This window comes from Strongylocentrotus purpuratus, unplaced genomic scaffold (assembly GCF_000002235.5).
Source record: "Strongylocentrotus purpuratus isolate Spur 01 unplaced genomic scaffold, Spur_5.0 spur5_scaffold_6, whole genome shotgun sequence".
NCBI lineage: Eukaryota > Metazoa > Echinodermata > Echinoidea > Camarodonta > Strongylocentrotidae > Strongylocentrotus > Strongylocentrotus purpuratus.
This window is the reverse complement of record NW_022145612.1, coordinates 56,078,648-56,100,832: the sequence shown is the minus strand read 5'-3', so window position 1 is coordinate 56,100,832 and position 22,185 is coordinate 56,078,648. Positions and strand designations below refer to the sequence as shown.

The following is a 22,185-nucleotide window of genomic DNA, read 5'->3' as shown; positions in this document are numbered from 1 at the left end:
TGTGATAGTCGATGCACATCATTTTCTGCAATATTCCAAGCTGGCTTTGTTTAACGCGCATTAAATTCTTAACGACCTTGCTTTATCGGTCAAAGATGATATTACCACATGGTAGTATTACGAAGGTATAATCAAACTTGGAGCTCCATTATCTCTCTGAAGATACTCTGGGCTTTGGATGATTAAAGCTAAACCCAGTTGCTATTCTCTTTCAGGTGGAAAAGAGAAGGCTTTACCAAGTATTTCTCAAACGAAATACTGCTGAATAAAAAGGAGCCGCCCAAAAATTTGAGTCAACCAGTGAATAAAAACAATTTTAATTGGGGTAGAATTATATACGGAGCTTTGAACTAGAGCCCCTGCGGGACTGGATCTAATGATAGGACTGTGAATTGGACACGTCAACCCAAAGGTGACTGGCTGACTGGCGTGTTATTTACCCCGCCAATTTTCTCTTTAGTTGCTCAATACCAGGCATTTGACATTCGGGGAAATCGGGCACAAGAGGCGTGTGTTAATCAACCCTCTGAAGAGTAGAGACTCTCACCTTTCAAAGATACCACCAATACATAGGGATACGGGTCCTTGCTCAGGTAACCCCGCGTAGAGCAATGATAAGCTCAAGTGTATAGGATTGTTTTGTTCGTTTCTTGAGAAGCAAATCGGTTACAAAAAACCTCTCATGGGATCCAGCGCACTCAAAGGGCTACAGGCCAACGATGAAACGTAAGATGAACGATGGCGTTGGATAGTCGATGAGAATGAGATAATAAGACTATACTCAATCAAGTACCAAGCAATGAAAAATAGATTGATTACCGGCCGTTTTCTTTTTGGTTAAAATTTGAACACGATTTTTAGGTAACACCATACGGATTTATTTGGTAAACAGTTTTACAATAAGGTTTTACTTCTTTAGTATTGGTGGACTTTTGCCTCTTATGTCTCGAATCAAAGCCTTTCTAAGCAAATGAAAGATAGTCTCCTGTCTCGTATACAGCATTAATTTTAATTATTAAAAAACACATACTATTGTAGGATTTGATTCTTTAAAAAAGTAAATGCCATGAAAAATCATGAAATTGCTTTCAGTCATCCAACAAGGATGAACGTCAAACCGTCTTTACGACTAGGGAGGGGCAATTTTGAAAGTTTACGCTTGTAAATCGTACATTATTTCGTGGACTTATGTTGCTACTGTCTAGAATCAACTCCTTCACTTGCAATCGTCTATCAATAAAAGGAGTATCCTATCTCATATAAAGTATCCAAGCAATTACATTACCATCGATTACTACACAAAATCGGACAGATATTTTCCAGGTGAAAATCAATGGTCTAGTTCAACATAAGCCTGGTAACTGTAATCAATCCTTATTTCACTATGACGATAGATGGTTCGAATTTGAAATCTATGCAACCACTTAACCATTAAATGTTTGGTATCCATGTTTTTTTATGGGTGAAAAGTATCGAGTGCTTCCTAATTCAATAATTGATGTAGGTGATACTGCCATTCAGTATTGCTCAACCAGGTAAGCCGCTCCTAGAGCAATCTGGAACCAAAAGAAAAAAGGGAAGATGGAGGTGGTAATGTGATAACTAAACATTTATAATGTTTAATTCTTTCTCCGGATAAACATTCGACTTGCAGAATTGACGCGGAAAGGCATTCTTCGGGTCGCTAAAGAAAACCTGTCGTAAAACGCAATTATTCTGGGTTGATAAAGTCACGAGGCGAGCGGTGAAAAGGCGAGGAACAGCACGCGTAAATTGTAACTAAATCTTTCTCGACCGAGTGAGAATCAAATTTACGAGATCGACATACCCAAATGGAAACAACGATGGCGTAAAAGACAGCGAAAAGAAACAACTATAAAACTATCAGTTTCACAGTTTATTATGTGGTCTCGAAATTGCAATAGGATGTAACTTTATAATCAACGAAACCAACTATGAATGACTTCAAATCTAAGAACACAGTCGCAGCAAACAATCTCTTGCAATTAAAATGACACATACCTTTCGAAAGAAAAGATTAATGGACATAATGATGAAATATGGAAGTTTTCACCTTGGTTATGAACAGTTTCCGATTACCATCGACTATTCTATATAGTATTATAAACAAATGATAAATCATAAGCTCAGATATCCTTGGATGGCCTGCCGATTCAGATCTATATCATTATTTGTAAACGTGGCATTTCCTGAACCAGGTAAAAGCATTCAAGAGTTGATCGTACATTCACCAAAGACATTTGAATGGAAGCTTCAAATACATGGATTTTAACCTATGAATAGGATGGGAATGATTATGATTCGTCAGGAGTATCATAAATAAAGGGAATGGCAGTCAGGTTGGAGGCATGTTTCATATGTTCTGCGCTTATCCTTTGAGATGTCTTAAGGATCATCCTTGCAATACGTAGCATTTCCAAGGACTCTGTCAATTAATTTTGTTTAAACCAACCTTACCCTTGGAGTGTATTTTCTATTATAACCATTTCTTGTCATTCATTTGCCCATTCGCTTAGTAATGATATGACAGTTTAATTATTCTTTCCAAAATAAGTTTTACATTAATATCCACAAGGGAACGTTTTCTGGAAATTGTGCTTTAAAACTATGTTTTATTGTCCCTTGACGTTTAATGATTGATCGACACTGGGATACTATTCATGAAAGATATTCTTTAGATCATTTTTTTCTATGAAGAATGAAGATTTTCTTTATCTCCATGGTCACCACTGTATAATCGATATACAGCTTTATTTCCTTTGGCGCTCATTGCGTGAATGGTTTTTGTTAATCGAAAAGGCGAAGCACGCATTTGTGATTTATGATTTCTGTCTCTGCTTACATCGACCGCCATTAAATCAGAGAGAGCCTGGTCAAAATATTTTGACCGACTGCCTTCTCCTATACTCCTTGCATTAAGTTTTCGTGTACCTTCCTATTTCTCTCTCTCTCTCTCTCTCTCTCTCTCTCTTATACATCTTTCCCTTTTTATGTGGCTTTTTCAGACCCATCCTCTGCAATTCGCAATTCCTAGGAACAAAAGTTAGGCTGACGTCTTTTGCACAAATAATTGCCCAGTTGATATTCACAATTTCTTAAAGTTGCTATGCAATCATACTAGTTAAAGTGTAAAACATGCTTTAGAACAGACCGCCTCGCTGCTCAAGCACGGGTAGTTTCAAAATTATGAGGGATAGGGTGGGGTGGTGGAACGCTGCAGCCCCCTCAACTTTAAACTAGCTTCGGAAAAAGTTTTACTGCTAAATTACAAAACAATGTGTGTGTTTTTGCCATTTCGGAAGTTCATACAAAAATTCTGGATACTTAAAAGATTTTTGACGGTGAAGTTTTATAGAAATAAATGAAATACTATTTTCACCCTTTTCCAGTATATTTCTTGAAAACAAAGCAGAACTCTAATGTCAGGAAGCCCGTTTTCACTTATTTGCTATTGAATATCAATTGATTCCAACCGATTTTGGCAATGATTTCCCTGGGGTTTCTTCTTCAAGAATTGGTTCATCAATCGAAAGAAAAGAGTACGTCTTTTTGGTTCCATCTTGCGGGCGGCTTACGTATCATGTGCTTAATATGATTTCCCTAATCTCGCTTGAAAGAAATGCTTCAGTGGACCTTGAAACGTAACCAACTTACATCACTGCAATATCTATAACCATATCAAATTCTAAAGCTTTTATCAACGCAATTTATTCGTGGTTTTGTTTAAATGGTTGCACATATAATGATGAGTAATTCAATAAATGCCTGTATTTCACGTCGATCATTGTTAATGATATAAATGCATATTCCCATTGTGCAAAACTGATGGTGATTTTCCTGTCTACTACGCAGTTATCAATAAAGAGTTGCATAGAAAGTAGGGTGGTTCCAAGAATGAGTTGTTATAAAAAGATTATATTGGCTAATGAATCTAATATATATATATATATATATATATATATATATATATATATATATATAAGGCTTAAATCAAACTAGCTTATTATATGGTGTAAGTTCTGCAGTGTAATGTCCGACAGGGGTACATCCCAGGGGCGGATCTAGCTTTTTGCCATAGGGGGCGTTTGACCCAGTGGCGGATCCAGGATTTTCCAAAAATCGCGCCATTTTACTGTTTTACTTTTTCCCACTTTTTTCTTCGCTTGGCCGCCCAAGAGGGGGTGGGGGGGTTAAACCACCGAACCCCCCCAAAGATCCGCCCCTGCATCCAAAGTGAGACCGAAATCAACTACTGGGTTTGCGAGTACCATGTTCTTCTGACTAGATGTAAGAAGAATATATTCTTATATTTCGGTCCTAGATTCCTGGCATTTGGTTCCTTGGTACTTGGTACTGTAACTGTACAAGGCATATGAATAAACGTATTTCAGAATAGACAGGTCATTGTTTGATCAGACATTTTTCGCTTAACCTGAATTTCAGTTGCTTAGACGGAAGAATGTTAAGAGTTCAATACAAAGTTTAAAATCCTGACCTGAAATATTGATGAGGTGATGATCGTCACCTAGTAAGCCAGTTAATGACGTAGCCGAAGGATGGTCGATTCTTTTCCTCAGTATTGAAAATCTTGCCAGTTTCTTTCTGCTTTTACACTGGAAATTTTTCGGTAACGAAATATGTAGAGTCATTACATCCTGTTTAGTCCGGAAATCAACAAATATGTTTGTTTAGTTACTGTACAACCCTATCTTCGCCTGTAGCTTTTACGTCTCAATTGAGCTTTCAAGACTCAATGTACTAGTGTGTCCGTGTAATGATAAACGTCGAAAGGAAGTTGAGATGAATAGGACTCAAGGCAGTCTATAAACCCATAAAATTGTGACGAGGTGAATTTATCAGTAGTAACCATTTAATTATATATCCGATACCATATAAATCTATACGCCCTTTGGTTATTTTTATTTAAAGAGCGTTGCAGGGATTTGCACGTTGAAAATCTGTAAATGTGTAAAAGCCCCAAAACGTATTTTTTTTTCTTTAAGTCATAATATTAAAGCCTTCCTAAAAGTACGGTGGCAAAATAATATTGAAAATTGTCAGTAATTTTTCATTTAAAATTCTTTCTTTTTTCAACTGGTAGTGTTTTATTCATCCCATTCGTTATGAATGAAATAAGTGCTTCAATTTTCACTCATAGAGAGAAAACCACAATCTTTTGATCTGAAATTGTGCAGAAAGTCTATTTCTATAATCTCGTCTTAATGCTACTGATCAATTTTTAAGATTGACATTTTTTAGGGTTGGCAAGTAGGGGCTTTAAACATTGCAAATTAGACGTCGATGGTGTGAAAAATGATTATCACTCCCACATTTTTAGTAAAGAAAGTTTTTGAATTAAATATTTTTGAACGTGATGTAACAAGACGTTCCTTTTCTAGACGTACTTGAAATCACTGATATGGGATGAGAAAACTAAATAGAATAATCAATCGAAAAAGAATTACAATACATAATCATCAAATACAAATTTACAGTCTAGCCTGTAATACTACATATTAAGAATAACGATTTATTTGTTCAGTCAGGTGTGTGTACCACAAGGATCAATTTGGGTTCCAATGACATTCTGTTTACGTTTTCATAGATACATGGTTGTTGTAACTCTCGATAGATTATTGGAATAAAGGTGGAATGCGTCCGAGACTAAATAAGAAAGACTTTGAAATGACGTTTAACGATTATTATTATTCTATCAAAATAAAATCTACACCATTTCGACTGGCATTTGGTTTATTAAAAGAAATATCATCAACTTATCCATATCATCAACATACCATAAACCTTGCCTAATATTAAGATTGATTTAGGTATGTTTGGTAATATGAGCTCGCTCCAACATCCATTTAACATATTAAAGGGGAAATGCATGACATACCATATTTGCATAATAAGCCATATTTATTCGATTTTTGCGATTTTGGGGGTTGAACATTTTGTATAGACTCACACTGTACGTGCTGATTATGTTCTGCGTAATATGATTATTACATAAGGCAAGTAAAGCGTAGCATATCTAGTGTAGCATGTAATGACATGCATCCATTTTCCACCTAGATGCTCTATGCATTCCAAGAATGCCATGAATCATTAAATACATCTCACCACGTGGCTCGGAAGACTTAAAAACATCCGAAAGAGAATAGCTCCCTCCGCGACTTCCATATTCATGACGATTAGGTCTTTCAATTGCCTGCTTGAGAAGTTCTCAGACTCAAGTGGCTGCCGTCATCCCGTTAGTTAATTGCAGAGTATCAAGACCATAAAAGGGCCGAGGGGGTCTTAATTAGATCTGGGCAACATTCGTGTTACATGCATGAAACAATCCTATTAGCTGGCGTAGCTGAGGAACTGGCTAGCCGTTAAGTTTGTTTGATTTGCAGAAGCGCGTGTTATTTATTGTGTCGACGAATCGTGACAATTTCCCCCATGAGTATCAATTTGATATAGGCTATTACGTGTGTTAGTGGAGGACTCCGATACGGCCATTCGCGAATTTATCACTTTTTGAAAGGCTCAAAATAACTGCCAATATTGAGATCAAACTAACTGGTCACTAAGATTGGACCTAGCAACTGAGGAATGACGAAAGAGAAGTCGTCCAATATCCTGATTATAAATATTTGATAATTTCATATTCCTAAAACCTGATTTATTGTTGAGCTGGCCTATATAGTTACAGATGATAATTTCTACATGTTCTGGTTGTACTAACATACTATTATTCCATTTCTAGAGTGAGTTTTGAATTAAGTGTGGGGATTAATATGTGTCAATTATGAGCGTGAATGAAAGTATGGTATCTCACAATATAAAATATAAAAGAAGTAATTACGCAAACAGCATCATCATCAACAATAAAACAGGAAATGACTTAAATCCCGTTTTCAGAGTTTCTTTATGTATCACCTGTGTACATCTTTTTTTAACCGTATTTTTGTGGCGATAGTGAAAGGATGTTAGTAATATAAAACGTTTGGGTTTCATGATTAAGTTTTGACAGAAACCAATCAATGATCAAAAGTAGGGTAAATCGTTGCGACACATATGTCTGACAGCCTGGTTTTCTTAACACAGTTGAGTTCCTCCAAGGGAAAAAAATCCCTTTTAGAATGGATCAAAGGCTTGCCTTATATTTCAGAAGGTAATTGCCTTCTCCGGGGCATTATTCGCTCTTGAATTCTGATTTCTATTCAGTTTTAAAAGTACTGGGAATTCATTAAATTTTAAATACCTTCTGCATAATTTTGTATCCTTTTTGTCAGAAATATTGAGCAAAACTACAGTTGGGTAATCGGGAACGATTTGTATCTAACGTGGTGATCGGGCAGCCATCACAATAATTAAGCATATATGAACACAAACTTCCCTTTATAAGATTCAGATAAAAATGGAGAATACCTGTACATATCACAGTGTTTGCTTTAACAGACATTTTTTTTCGGGGGGGGGGGAGAGACAGAGAAATTGGCCTTATCAAGACAGATCTTTAGTAAAGTATCATTCACGCAATACTGCCAGTGGGAACGATTAAAGTATTTACTTTTCGAAAAATACCTTAACGAAAATACCCACTTAAGCAAGCCTAGTTTCTCGTGCACTCTTAGCAATCACTTTAGGTGCGAGGAATTTACTTCTTTGCGACGGGAATAAGGTTCAAAAGTTTGAAATTCAAGCTCGTGCAAACTCTCCGACTTTCTGCGATGTAATTTCAGCGTCCGTTTACTTTCCTTTAAATCAAACACTCGCATGTTCGCTGCCCGCGAAGTGTATCTTTAGGTCTATCGAAATCAATGACATTTCTCCGAGGGGCACTTTACTTCCCTACCTAGAAAACCGACACCCACTTTGTGGTCTAAATTTGCAATGAGCCTGTTATTTTTTGCTATGAATGTAATAAAGCATTAAAATCCAAACAAGACCGGGGAAAGTTGTACCGGGAGCAGGTGTGTGAGGGTGCGTGGGGAAGGGGTGGGATGCGGTGTGTTTTGGAGGGAGTGGGTGTGTTTGTACATGTGAGTTCGGGGAAACCTTGGGCCTCCCTGTAGAATTTATCTTACATGTGTACATGTGTAATCCAACATGGGGGTTCCCCATTCACTTTATCAGAAGTACACTCTCCTAATACTGGAAGCGTGTGGGATTCATTTCGAGGTACGTCGTGTTTCAAATGCTTCCTTTCCTGTTTTTGTAAATAGAAGAGGGGACATTGTCTACAGATTTCAGCAATCTGGCAAGGTTGGACTCAAACCCGAAATCACGCGTTTGGAAGGTTTATTACAACAAGTCAGTCAAGTCACTCTCTTATTTTATATTAATGAAAATAAATTAACGGAAGAAACATTAAGCGTTAACGGTGTGATCAGTGTTTGCGATGATATCGTCACCGTTTTCACGAAGTGGCCTCAGTGGCCAAAATCGTTGAAATTTTTAATTTCGAGTTTTGACCGTTTTTGAGCAATGTATATAAATGTCTACAACTTCAGTAATTTTCAAAGTCTAATCTTGCTTAATTACGTCATACGTGACGTCACGAAACGTATCACAAGCGGTACAACTGGCAAACACCGTTTTCACGAAGTGGCCTCTTAGTAGTCTGCTATTGATAATCGTACACGAACCGGCTCCGCGAAGCCTTTGTCACAGATGCCGGTGCTTCTGGCGGAATTGTTAGAGGAATCTGACAGCCCTAGGTAATTATTTTCACTTATTTTAAAACAATGTTATGCATCGTTCAATAATATCGTCTGTAGCAGTATAAACAAACTCATATTCTAAACGGATATCAAGTTACGAAATGGCGAGATAGGTCATTACAGTCCCACGCACTGTTTTCTGCGTGAGTTGTATTGTCGGTCTACTAGTAATAGTATGCAGATCAAGTAGTACGTAGTACTCGCCTACTACTACTACTACTAGTACTATCAACAGAGTGCTACTAAGTATTAAGTAACACAGTATCTTAGATAAGCTTGAACATTTATAAGTGCAGGAGCAGTTACATGCAATAACAACAATGTCACGAGTCACAAGGCGAATTCGCTGAAGAGTGAAGCCCAGGCCAGGGCGCGCAATTTTTTTTTACACGCTAGCCTGGCCATTTCTATGATAAACACCATTGAAACGACTAATATTAGTCTAGCAGCCTACATGCGAGGAGCATGATGATAAACATGTACATCGTGCATGACAATCGTCAGATAAAGACATAGCTGGCCCTTTTAAATGAGACGGCCATCTCAGCCATTGGGCGATGGAATTCAAAAACTTAATCTATTTTAATTTAATTTAGGAACTTTACATTAATCTTGATCTAAGCTTGAGACACGAACGACCGAACGTTCAGCTAGAGAGCATTCAAGTTAAACTGCGGTAGGCCTAGTGCATGCCTATATGTAGGCTTTACCTCCAGCGCACTTTTACTAGTATTACGGCGAAACTGGCCAGACTAGCGTGTAAAAAAAATATTCGCGGCCAGGGCAGGGGAGATATCATTAATAATAATTTTACATTAACCATGTTAACTGATTAAGCAGTACCAGCCCAAGCCTCCAAGGCAAGGCCCAATTAGCCAAGGGCACATTTTGGTTAAAATTCAATGTCGATGTTGATATGACAATGCCAAATCATAAAATGGCAATTGCGACGTAGGAGTTGAGTCTAGGCTCGAGCGCGAGCCTAGAGTCTAGATCTACTACGTTAGTACTTACGTACTCCTAGTACTAGATTTAAATGTTACATGACCCCCTCGTAAGCTCTTTCCATGTTCATGTTATAAATACGAGACTGAGACTTGAATAGTAAAGCCAGGAATGCTTGAATGAATAAACAATTTTGTGCTTGCTAATAATTTAAAGGGAAATCCAACCATGAGAATTGAGATGAAGTGGCTTAATTTCAGCAAATGCAGAAAAATGAAGCAAATACATTTCATGTTTCTTCCCGGTTTTACCAGTAGAATAGCCGGCTGAGAGGACCATCACTAGCACTCGCAGTGGCTGATGTCTAAGTAGGAGTTTGACGTGGAGAGCTTTAAGCATGTTGTTGAGGTACTAATGGATGGGGGGGGGGGGGGGTCAACCTAGCATAGGCTTGAGCGGCTTCTTATACACTCGGCTTTATGCTCATAAACGCATGCCTGCTCTTAATTAATTTGCTTTAAAGACAAAGATAAAGCTGATGGTATGGGAAGACGTCCACTACAAATTCCTCCCTCTTTATTGTGCATGATAATTTCATTTTGCCACCAAAGTTGTGGTTGAGCTACTTAAGGTGTACCTTTTGCCTTGGACTTAGAGGATGACAGGCTTTTTGTTTTGTTGGGGGGGGGGGGTTTGCTTATAATAATAGTACTACCGTAGTTGCTTCTGGTATAGCGCACATGTCCGTCACGTTGTGAGGGGGGGGGGGGGGAGTTAGCACTAATTTGGGTTGTTTCATCCCATGTTTGCAAGACTGAGACTTAATTATGCAAGGTCTTCTTAATTGCTTTAGATAATGATGTGCTTGCTAATAAGTTAAAGGGATATTCAACCGTGAGATGAAGTGGCTTGTTTGAACAAATGCAGAAAAATTAAACAAATACTTTTCATTTTTTTTCATAGTTTACCAGTAGAATAGACAGCTGGGATACGCAAGAGATGAGGGACCACTAGCACCCCCAGTGGTTGATGTCCATGTAGGAGTTTGTGCAGCTGATGTGGAGAGCTTTTAGCAAATTGACAAGGTATGTGTGGTAAGGAAATTAGCTCCAAAAGAAAAATTATAGATTGGGAGTTGGGCTGGCGAGGGGGAGGGGTCAATCTTTAGCAAACAAATGAACTATTTTCATTTACATAACAATGATCCATGGACAAAACTATGCTGGGAAGTAATTTTCTAATGTGCGCAAAGTGGTGGGGGTGCTAGGAGGGCCCTCCAAAGATGACGGGTTCCCAAACACTCAATTTTTTTTCATAAACGCATGACTGATCTTGCTTTGAAAGGTTTTAGGCAGTTGATGGTATTGTAAGGCATCAAACACAAGTTCCTCGCTCTTTAATGTGCGTGACAGACATTCATTTTGCCAACATGTCATGTTTGAGCTACTTATGGTGTATCAACTTACAAGATGACAGGCTTCATCTTATATTTTGTATTTTTCTTATTGTCTTTTTTTCATAGGGGGAAGGGGGTGAAGAAGGAGAGTTACACTAATTTGTGTTGTTTCATCACAGAAAAAATAAAATAATATGCATTAACCTGATGCCTGTAATTTTTTGAAGAGATGCGATTTTAAAATCATATCATCCCAGTATAGCTTCCTGTACGAGCTGTGTTGGGGGTTTTCTGCATCCATCATGAGTTATCAAATATATTCTCCTTTTAACCCAGCATCTTCACCCTCTGCCCTTGAACTGATTGCTTTTCCAATACCACGGTTTGGAGGTCAGACCAAACGACTGACAGACCGACCGACTGAATAGCTAAGTCCCCTCAGTCATCAAAGGTAAGTTTTAACCTAATTTGTTACATTTTATATTGTTTATATATGAAATATTTTTATAATTTTGACTGGCTTTAATGGGAATATGAAACTATATTGCCCAAATATAATCATATTGGCCGGGTCAAAGACGAGGGCAATATGGTTATGTTGAGGGCAATATTGTCTCATATCAACTAAAATGTGAGCCAGTCAATATTATTATCAATTATCCTCTTCTTATATTTCAAGTATCACTTATACATGTATCATGTACAAGTACCCAGATGTGAAACGTATGGTAATATGCTCTTATATTTCCCGCTGCTACATCACGCGTGTCTTTATGCGATAATTGCACAATAAATAATAATGAATGATATTATACGCTTGACTAACTTCTGAAAGTTGATATAATAAAGTTTCTTTCAATCTGGCAGACAAGTACATGCAAGTGCATTCATTGTTACTTGCTGGGTTTATAACATTCATCACAAATTTGCTGATAACCTGCAGATTTTATATCTTTTTTAGATATGAACATATCAATTCAATGATTGACAACAAACCCAGTAATACATATGGAACCCTATCATATCATCTTCAGTGGTTGATAAATACTGTATAGATGTCCGCTACATTTTTTATTGAAATGGAATACAATAGTACCATACAGACCATGGAGTATGCTGTCACAATTTTTTAAACAATATACCAATCCTCCCAACCTAAAAGTGTTGAACACAGGAAAGCCATTCATATTTTTAAATAGGAGTTATACCACTCTGATTTCCTACCAGGAATTTAGTGCCACAATGTCACAAATTGCATTCTAAGTGAATAAATGGTGCAACAGTATATATAAAACAATTGCAAATCTTTTTTTCTGTTAAAAGTAGACCTTAAATTCATATTCTGATTTTCATTTATAGTAACTGTATATTTCAAAATATCAATTTAGGACAGAGTAAAACCACTTTTTATTTAATACCCGTTTCTAGGTTTCATTCCTGTTTTATGAAATAAAATTACTATGTCCTCTCTACTTATCATTGAACAGAGTTATTGATAACTTGATTGTAACAATCTTTTGTCAATTACCTCTTAGGATGGACAAAAATACAGAAGTTATTGTTAGGTGGGATCGTGATGGAGAGATCAATTGTGGCAAGAAACGAGATCTTCGATATAACGGAAGGCTTAGGGTGGGTTCAAGAGTCACTATGAGCTAGATGGATGTGGACTGGACGGGGACTGCAACGCTGACAGGAGACTCTGACTCCGAATGTGCCTCCATTTAGAGGTTTTGTGGTCTAGTGGATAAGTCGTTGGACTGTGGATCACAGGATCCATGGTTCAAGTCCCGCCACAGCAGTAATGTCTTTTGGCAAGATATTAATCTACATTTGCCACTCTGCTGTGAGCACCGAAAGCGGCTGCCTAGCAGAGCCAGGGTAATAGTTGGAGCGCCTTGAGCATATTGTTATTATTATTTTGACAGTGACAACCTCCCTCCTTCCTCACTAAGAACAGCACAGACTAAGGTCATCCATCATATGAAAGTTGCATGTAAGAAGTTTTAATCCCATAAACTTACAGTGTTAATCCCATAAACTTACAGTGTTGTATGTTTTTAGAAGGATTTGGCATGTAGGACTAATATTAATTGCTAATAGTTTATATTTCAAAGGGCAATCCAACATTTGTAACAAGTTGATTTATGTTAAAGCAGAACAAAATGAGTGTAATAGACTGGTGAAAGTTTGAAAGAAATCAGACATAGAATAAGAAATAATGTTTGAAAAGTTAGATTACAACGTCTATGTAAATCTCAGATCTGCAATTTTATGAGGCAACAGGGACGTATGCAGCTGACAACTTTGTATGTCATACACAAAAAATATAAATAATTAATGATTTTCTTTTAAGCTCCTCTTCCATTGTGGCATTACTCAAACTATATTGTAACCCTCCCTCCCCCTAATCAGTGGCCTTGTGAATTTGCATTTCAGAATTTTCCAAGAACACCGGTACCCCCCCTTCTTTATAGAGCTACCATGTTGTATTTTTTGCCATAAGTGTGGGCTACAGTTAAATAAGTTGCAATTTTGATATTCAAACATGATTCATTACACCGGCGTGTTGGCTCAGTCAGTAGAGCGTCCGCCTCACAACTGGGAGGTCGTGGGTTCGAATCCCGGCCGCGTCATACCAAAAGACGTTAAAAGATGAAAGTTGTTGCTACCTTGTTTGGTGTTCAACAATGAGGGATAGAGCAACGTCGATCTGGCACTGCTCAGTGGCTGCTGGGCTCACGATCAATTGGGCAAAAAGAATTTCCGTTTCGGTTTAATAAAATTTTGAGTGAACTATTAGGCTATTATTATTATTATTATTATTATTATTATTATTATGATTTATCAATTTTTAATGATTGTACATGTAATTGTGAAATGAACTGTACAAAAACGATTCCAGTTACTGTATATTGCAAAGAAATAAATGCAGTCATAATCAAGACGAAAGTATTAATCTTAAGATTTGATTGCTTTGTGCTATTCAACGTTTATTCTTATTTAGTTAGATTTGTTTATAGGAGAAATGTGTCTGAGAGAGTAATGTACTAAAATGATAATGACTTATGTGACAACAAAGAGGGGTAATAAACGACAAAAAGAGAGATAAAGAGAGAGAAAGAAAGAGAAGGAGGGGATGTTCTTGTTTGCATGAGAGAGCTATAGAGAGGAGAGAGAGAGAGAGAGAGAGAGAGAGAGAGAAAGAAAGAATTGAGAAGAAGTTGTACATAGTGCTTGGTGTGCCCCCCCCCCCCAAACAAAAAGTATACAAATATGCTATTGATCATTGACAAAAATATTCAATTAAACTTAAATCACATATGCAGCAGGACAGTATATACAATTTCCATAACGGGCATTCAGAGTCACTAACAAATTATTGCATTTCCTGCATTATGTGAAGGATTCAAGATGAATTTCTGGATGGGGCAGAGTGATGCGAGTCTAACATTGAATATAGTACTGTGATTTCGAGGAAACAGAATCAGCTAGGTATGACAAATATATTTTTATGGGTGGGGGGGGGGGGGGTACGCAAATGGGCATTGCTTTGCACAGCGCGCACGTCAACTGGGACGGTTCGTAAAAACGAAATTTCACATAACCAACAGGGGAAACGGGGCCGCGTAAGCTGCGGGGCCACTACGTGAAGACGAGCCTAAGCGTGGATGTCAAGTTTTTCGTTTTCACGAACCGTCCTCTGACTGTCCTCTGTGATTGAGGTCTAATTATTGTTTAAATAAACATTATTTCCACGTAAAACTTATATCATTTCAATCTGTAGATAGTGTACTATCAAGATATCCAAAAAAATGAATACCATCACATACTTTTTCCCCGTGAAAACAGCGATTGTAAAAAAGTGAAACTTTAAACGCGTTTATCTCAAAATTTGTTTCTGTACGCTAAAACGCTCTTGGGACACTTCGTGAAAACGGTGACGATATGAATATATTGTGGACGAATAAACTCAAATCAAATCAAATATGTATATAATATACAGCCAGCGCAGAAAGTGCACTATCGAACGTCTTCAACGAATTAATCTTTCCCACCTTGAAAAACTTTTACATTTTTTTCCACAATGACTGTATCATTTTCTCATTGCTGGCAGCACAGACGTGGGACCGGGGTCTTGAATATGCCCCCACCCCTCTATGGTATATTTCGATGGTATATTGTTAATTTAAACAATAATTTATGCGTTAGTTTACCGGCAGCAATTTTGCTCGTTCGCTTTGCTCGTCAACAAAAGTTGTTACTAAGAAAACCCCGCCCTTTCCCCCGTCAAATTGTGTCATCCAGTGACGTGGATAAGGACATCGATGATCGTGATGATGGGATGTCTCATGTACTTCACTCTTGAAGGATTCCTGTACGTGTAAGGTGCTTCCAAGATTAATTAAATTTAGCAGCCCAGAGCATGCGTACGTATACCGGGTCGTGCTGGCGGTAAAATTCCTTGAGTTCTGATTTACAGACATAGGAGCAAAAGCTGGTCGTGTTCTTGAATGGCTTGTACATGTATGGCCTCATTGCATGTTTGCTTCCAGTTCTAAAGTGAAAGAGTTAGTTATAGGATGTGCAGTATCTTAATCTTTGTGGAGAAAGCGTTTTGTGTAATAAAAGTTTTCCGTTACTCCTTCATCAACTCATGACACGGTTTTTCGGTATAAGTTCTTCTGTTTATTATTCATGATTTCTATTTTTCCTCAAATTGACATGAAGGTAAATGCGATTTCATAGACAGCACTGGGTCAAAGGAACTTTACAAACTACTATTGATAAATACTACATGTAATATCACATCGTGTTATTCACAAAATTATATAGGGAGATTGACCTAACGCAATCATTGCCACTCTCGGCACACTTGCAAATGTCCTCATATTACAGTACTTAGAGCTACCGCACAATTTGAATTATTCAAGATCCTTTTATCACAGATTTAAGTAAGAGTTTAGTATTCAATAAAGACAAACGATTCATTTCAGCGCTTCTCGCCTCGTATGTACACAATTTCTCTTTCAACTAACATATTTTAAATGTACATCGTATTAAAAACAAATATATTTTTGACTGATATCTCCCTTCCATGATTCTGCAAGTTTGCTTTCTTGTCGACCCTGTCGACTGATCCACAGATCACTTTGGCCTTCTTTTTAATCATTTAATCATCCTGCAACGGCCCGCTCGAAGTAGAAAACCCAACAGTCATTAGGGGCGTCAGGCTTGTATGTTAGCACGACGACGGGGTTATTGCCTCCATCATAGGCTTGTTCGTTACCCACGCCAAGATCTCCAAGCCAATATTGATTCATGTAACAGTCCTCCCCTCCAGTCATGCTAGCACCTCGGTAATGATACCCGTAACCTCTTGCCCCGGGATGATGCCTTTGGGTGACGAGAATGGATTCATGCATGTTCTTTGGGGTTCAAGTGATGCCAATGAGGTAAGAGAGTTTAATGAACGCCACGATCAATTAAAATATAATCGAAGACAACGTCATCCCGAGTAATTGACACGAGGGCATGAAACACTGAATACTTATTTTAGTATCATCAATAACAACCATCAGCACGAATACAAAAGTGATAATTTAGACTGACAATTTGCTGCTGCTCCTTCGATCATTTTGGTTTTTGTTGGAGAATAAAGATTACATATATTGTATGTAGTTTCCTATAAGCATTCCTTCACAGAAAGACATAACATCTTCTATGAGTATCACCTATCCCTACGTGTTATGTACTTCATTTCATATTGGAGCACTTGAATACCTATATCGTTCAATCATTGTTACCATTACCAAACTAAGAAGCACAGGATTCCGTATCAAGTGATTATATCATATTTCGTACCCCCGGTCCTGAAAGTACCTTGCCAACTCAGTGATAACATGAAATACTCAAGCAACATGCAAGTGCAAGAACACACACATGATACCTTGGTCAACCGGTTGAGCTAAATACGGCCCTTATACCTGGAAGACTACAGAGAAATAGAATAAATGACAGTGATACAATATCCTATTCATATTCAATTTTCTAGAAGGTGAACAGCTTTCTTTAAGATTTTACAAGCACCATTATTCTTTAACAAAATGTCGCTCCATTATAATGATTTCAACTGCGGAAAAGAAGTATTTCAGAAGTACAGAAATCTGCCTTGAAATTATTTCATTTCAATGTATTAGATGTGTAGTAGCCACCGAGACAAGCCATGTCGATTTCGTTGACCGTGGGTCATCTGTGAACAAATTCTACCTCCTCTGCTATGTTACAAAAGTATGTTTGATTAACGCATAGGTGAAAATTTGGGAGCAATCATCCACATATGCTATTATTTAGAGGAATATAACTTTTTTATATTATCCTTTGCATTCATTTACAAAGAATCAAGCTCCAAGTTTCTTAATTTCTGTGTCTGTTGGCACTAACGCCGATGATAGATTATCAAGTAACGGAAGATTATTATTGTTCAATGATTGAGGCATGCATGGAGTTTCATCAGACCAAAGAAACAAACCCAATAAAAAACAAAACAAAAAAACAAAGAAGTAGTAAATCAAACAAATAATACAAAAGTTTTCAATGCAATATTATTTTTTACCAGTGTTATAAGGTTGTAATAGTGCCAATCAAGACCGGCAATGGTAATTTTGCATAGCAATTGTATTGCACAAAGCAATCCTTCCCTCAATATGCATATGTATTGTGCGAAAATGCAAGTGTGGTAAACGAGTGACCGTACAAAGAGTTAAAGATAGCAACCGAAGGTTAAGGGCAAATAAACATTATTGTTTTAATCTGCACGGCATGCTCTTTATATACAGATTGCCAGATTCACCACGAGTAGCAAAATAGAGCTTTTTACATATTTGTTCCGAGTATTTTAGATGGACAAGCAGCTATTTGTACAAAGGACTGTCAGGATATTTTTACCATTCTCGACGGGGTAACACTGGAGAGGAAAGAATGAAGCAAATAAAACGCACACGTTCGCTTCTACTCGCCATTATAGGTGATAAATTAGGTGTGATAGCTTTTAATCAAACGTTTATATTGGCCGACCAAGATTATTTTACCTCAGATGAAAGCATTCGACCACACTTAGCTCTAGCTTGGTTACAGTGGTGATGTAGACAATACATGATGAGATATAGCAATAACTGTTATAGCTTACTACGAATTGCTAGAGGCAAAGTATTCCCTCTAGCCCCACATCTATCTTTTATTGATGTTTTTTGTTGTTTGATTTTTAGAGTGCCATTCCGCGAAAGCTTGGAACTATCTTTGGAATAATGAGTTAATACAAAAATTGTCCACTCCACGTTTTAGACATTATGTAAAGACATAAATTTATCACCCAGCTGCAAGAAATATATGAGGGACAGGGCCGAAATATAAAATGGAGTTTAGATGAGGTTCCCGTTACAGGGTAAGATATTGCTTTTGTATATTTTGATCTTTTGATATTACACGAGAGATTGATACGACAAATAGGCTTTAGTTTAATCATTTTCCCCCTTATATAATACCAGGGTATGCCCATAAACGTATACAAAACTCAGATGGAAAACTAAAACGATCTTCGTCGGCCCTACTGATTAAAGTAATATACTCTTCATATTTCTCATCAAAGTTATATAAATGTATTCCTAAGGCAAAAACAGTCATGTTGAAAACTATCTTGTTTGTACATACGAAATAACGTTTTGGAAATTCTACATGAACCTTGTAATATCTCAGTCACACAAACGAGACCGACAGCAGACGGGCCAACAATATTATACCACTTTCGATGGCGAAGAATCGCTCGGTTTGAAGTCGATGTTAATTCGGGTTGACGGTGTGACTGCGGTATGTACATTGTCAACCAGACTGATATCGGATTCAGTCTCGATTATATTTGAAGATAGAATGTCAGTTTCTGGAAACACAGGTTTCATTCAAATTAATTGTCAGTTTTTCATAGCTGTTAGTAATATTTCGCTTCCATATTTTGTCATATTGATGTAGAGGTGTCGTGGTCTGGTAGGTATGTCAATCGGACTGTGGATCTCATGGGTACTCGGAAGCCAGATATTCCTTGAACGATTTAGTGGCTTATCATGGCGGCTCAGCTGTAGTCAAGGTAATTATAATACTCTGTATTAAGTCACAGACTCACAGTAGTGTATATCATGTATATAAGCTGTGATACATGACCATATTGTCATTTATTATTACATTATGCGTCCAATTACGATGAAAATAAGAATTGTTCCATTATATTTGTATACATTTCGTATTAGATAATTTGTACGGGGAAATGGCTCATCAATCTTGCTCATTATAACCTAGCTGCCTGTTGCATTTTTAATTCACCTCATCTCATGTAATTTTAAATCTTGTCTGCACCTTTAACTCACTGGGTTCATCATGATGTACTGATGAGGGGCTCGTGAAATTGAATTAGCAATATATATATGAATACAAATTATCGATCTATTTCTCCCTGTGCTAAGCATTACGCGTTTCGTTAAATCCTTTCAACTCTCAGAAAAGAGGAAAATTGTCATGAAATCTGAACAAATTGAAGCAGTGCTTTTGACATTGACAATCAAAAATATCTTGACGTTAGCATAATGTAATTTGGAAATAGCGGTATAAGTTTTAGTCATATTGTCAAGAAACATGGTTTATTGATTTTCCTCTCTCGTAATGTGAATATAATATGAATTGAATACCCTAACAATCAAAGGCTACCTGTCCATCATTGAAGGGCAGAAAGTGGAATGATTAACATGGAAAATGTACATTGATATTGATTTCACTGTCTTTACACTCAGTGCAAAAGCATTATACTACGAGGGTTATTTCTCTTTTATGATTACTTTCTTAATTTTAAAGGATTTATTTGAAAGACAATTCAAATCATATCATTCATTATTTTTTAATTTGAAGGAAGCAGCAGGTTACAAGACCTTTCCTACTTTACCCTTAGAAGCTTACATCAAGTCAGAAATTGACACACTACCCTTACAAACGCTTCTTCGTAATTACTTGTTGAGGGATCGAGGTTCTGAGGAGCACGTCCTCCTTGAAAACTAACAATTAATATGTTTTTCAGAACATGCTGAAATAACACACAATTGGCTTCCGCCTCAGCCTTTTGAGAGGATCATGTGAATCTTAGTATCGCTTGGTATCGAGTCTATCGACCACTTGAGTGTCAAAAGGATCGTCTGACATGACTTGGTTGCTGAATCCAGTACAAAGCAGAAATCAATCTACACTTAGCGGGATGGCGCCAGGAGGACGCCGACAAACGGGGGGCAATTCTACCATAGGGTCGTTCTTAAAGTCATCTGTCCTGCATGATTTGCAATTAGTAATATCATAAGGTCTGTCACTGTCTTGAAAAGATGCAGGAGAGGAGCAACTCGCAAGAGCTGAAGGATATAAGGTTATTGTTGTATAATTAAACCACTTGACATGTGATGGACACTCTACAGACCTTTGCTCAGTCAAGATAGAAATGCGGTTTTTCATGATTGTATTTCATTGTTATACAGTTTGGAAGATGTTTTTAGTTAGTGTCAAGTGCTAGCTCTTCCGTACCTTGAAACCATATATGGTATCTAGGTAACCAATTGAGTTTGCTTGCGAATCAAAGCAATAGTTTGATTCAATAAAAAACATTTTGCGTACAGTTCGTTAGATGATATTTCTTTTTTAAAGTCGTTGTTCGTCATCTAATCTTCGATACATGAGTGTGCTATTTATTCCTCGCTAAACGCTTTAGAATTGAAACAAATGTGAATTATTGGAAGGAGATTTCAATCACTCGTAGACGGCATGACATACACACTTCGTTAAAATCGCTGGTGAAAGTGAGAAGTATAATTTTATAAAAAATCAACCAAACACTGTGTCACTCTATACCCATTTGTGTCTCACCCCCCCCCCCTTTTTCCATCTCTCTCTCTCTCTCTTTCTCTTTTTTTCCTTCTCACTCCGTGGATCTATCTGTTTATCATCTTTACCAGTCATTGTGGTTAACTATATTACCAATTGTTCCTTGTAGTAAACCGATTCCTCTTTATAATGCACCTGTTTATCAAGAAAAGCAATAATTATATTTTTCAACAATTTTGTAACCCATGACAATGTACATATAGGCCTACACAATTTATCAAATTTAGCAGTTAATTTATCTTTAGACAAGGGAAGTATATCCGAATTGGTTTGGAATCCACGAATTACATCAAGTAAGCTTTCAACAAGTAGGAGCACTGTATCTATTACAGGTATGCATTCATAAAATGTTAATCTAATTAATATTACAGAGGAAATTCGACCTGAACGCTTCACTTGCTTCAAATGGCTCATTCTACTTTATTTAATCAAAACTGAAATTGAATTATGAATATTTTGGGAGCTCGTGTGATCACGTCATGGGCTTGGGACGGGATTGCTCTTGTCAAAATTCAAATGTTTACACGAGAAAACTCACCCCTAAAAACGGGCATTTATGGGAAATCCGGGGCAATGGCAAACCCATTTCCTATAGCGAGAAGAAAAGGAATGGAAGCGCGAATATGGGGAACAGTTTGGGAAAACGTCAACCGTACGATTATTATTGTTATTGTTACTATTATTATTATTATTATCGATATTATTATTAATATTGATATTATTGTGTGTGTGTGTTTGTGTATTTACATATATATTTATATAGTTTATATATATTAAGTATTTTCATATTCATTATAATTATTAGCCACAAGAAAGTGCGGATCACCCATGCCATAAGCGCAGAAATAATATGATGTGCAAACAGTGATGTGAGCCTACCGGGGAATTTGATAGACATTTAGTTATTAAATGTGATATCATGGCTGTTTCGAAGAACTACTTCAAGCACGAATAAACACAGATAACATAAAGAGCACAAATCGCGTCCGTTTTATCATACTCATTAATATTCGCTGAAGCTTATTGATAAATGATGCGTCGAGTAATTATCGCGTAATATTTTTACAATTCATTGACACAGGTTATATTTCATAATGGGAAAAACTAAAAATAACGGTTAACCATCAATGCCACACGTAGCTC

The 22,185-nt window shown here is 37.1% G+C and overlaps 1 long non-coding RNA gene across 3 annotated transcripts; it reads left to right on the top strand.

The window, feature by feature from the left end:
* The first annotated feature begins 8,630 nt into the window (after positions 1–8,630).
* On the top strand, positions 8,631–13,404 carry LOC115919360. Of its 3 annotated transcripts, none has more exons than XR_004061812.1 (5): positions 8,631–8,732; positions 9,998–10,088; positions 10,644–10,765; positions 11,413–11,527; positions 12,612–13,404. It is a non-coding gene; the product is annotated as an uncharacterized LOC115919360 (long non-coding RNA). The 3 variants fall into 3 exon arrangements; XR_004061810.1 differs by having other exon boundaries at positions 9,995–10,088; XR_004061811.1 differs by lacking the exon at positions 9,998–10,088.
* The last annotated feature ends 8,781 nt before the right edge of the window (positions 13,405–22,185 follow it).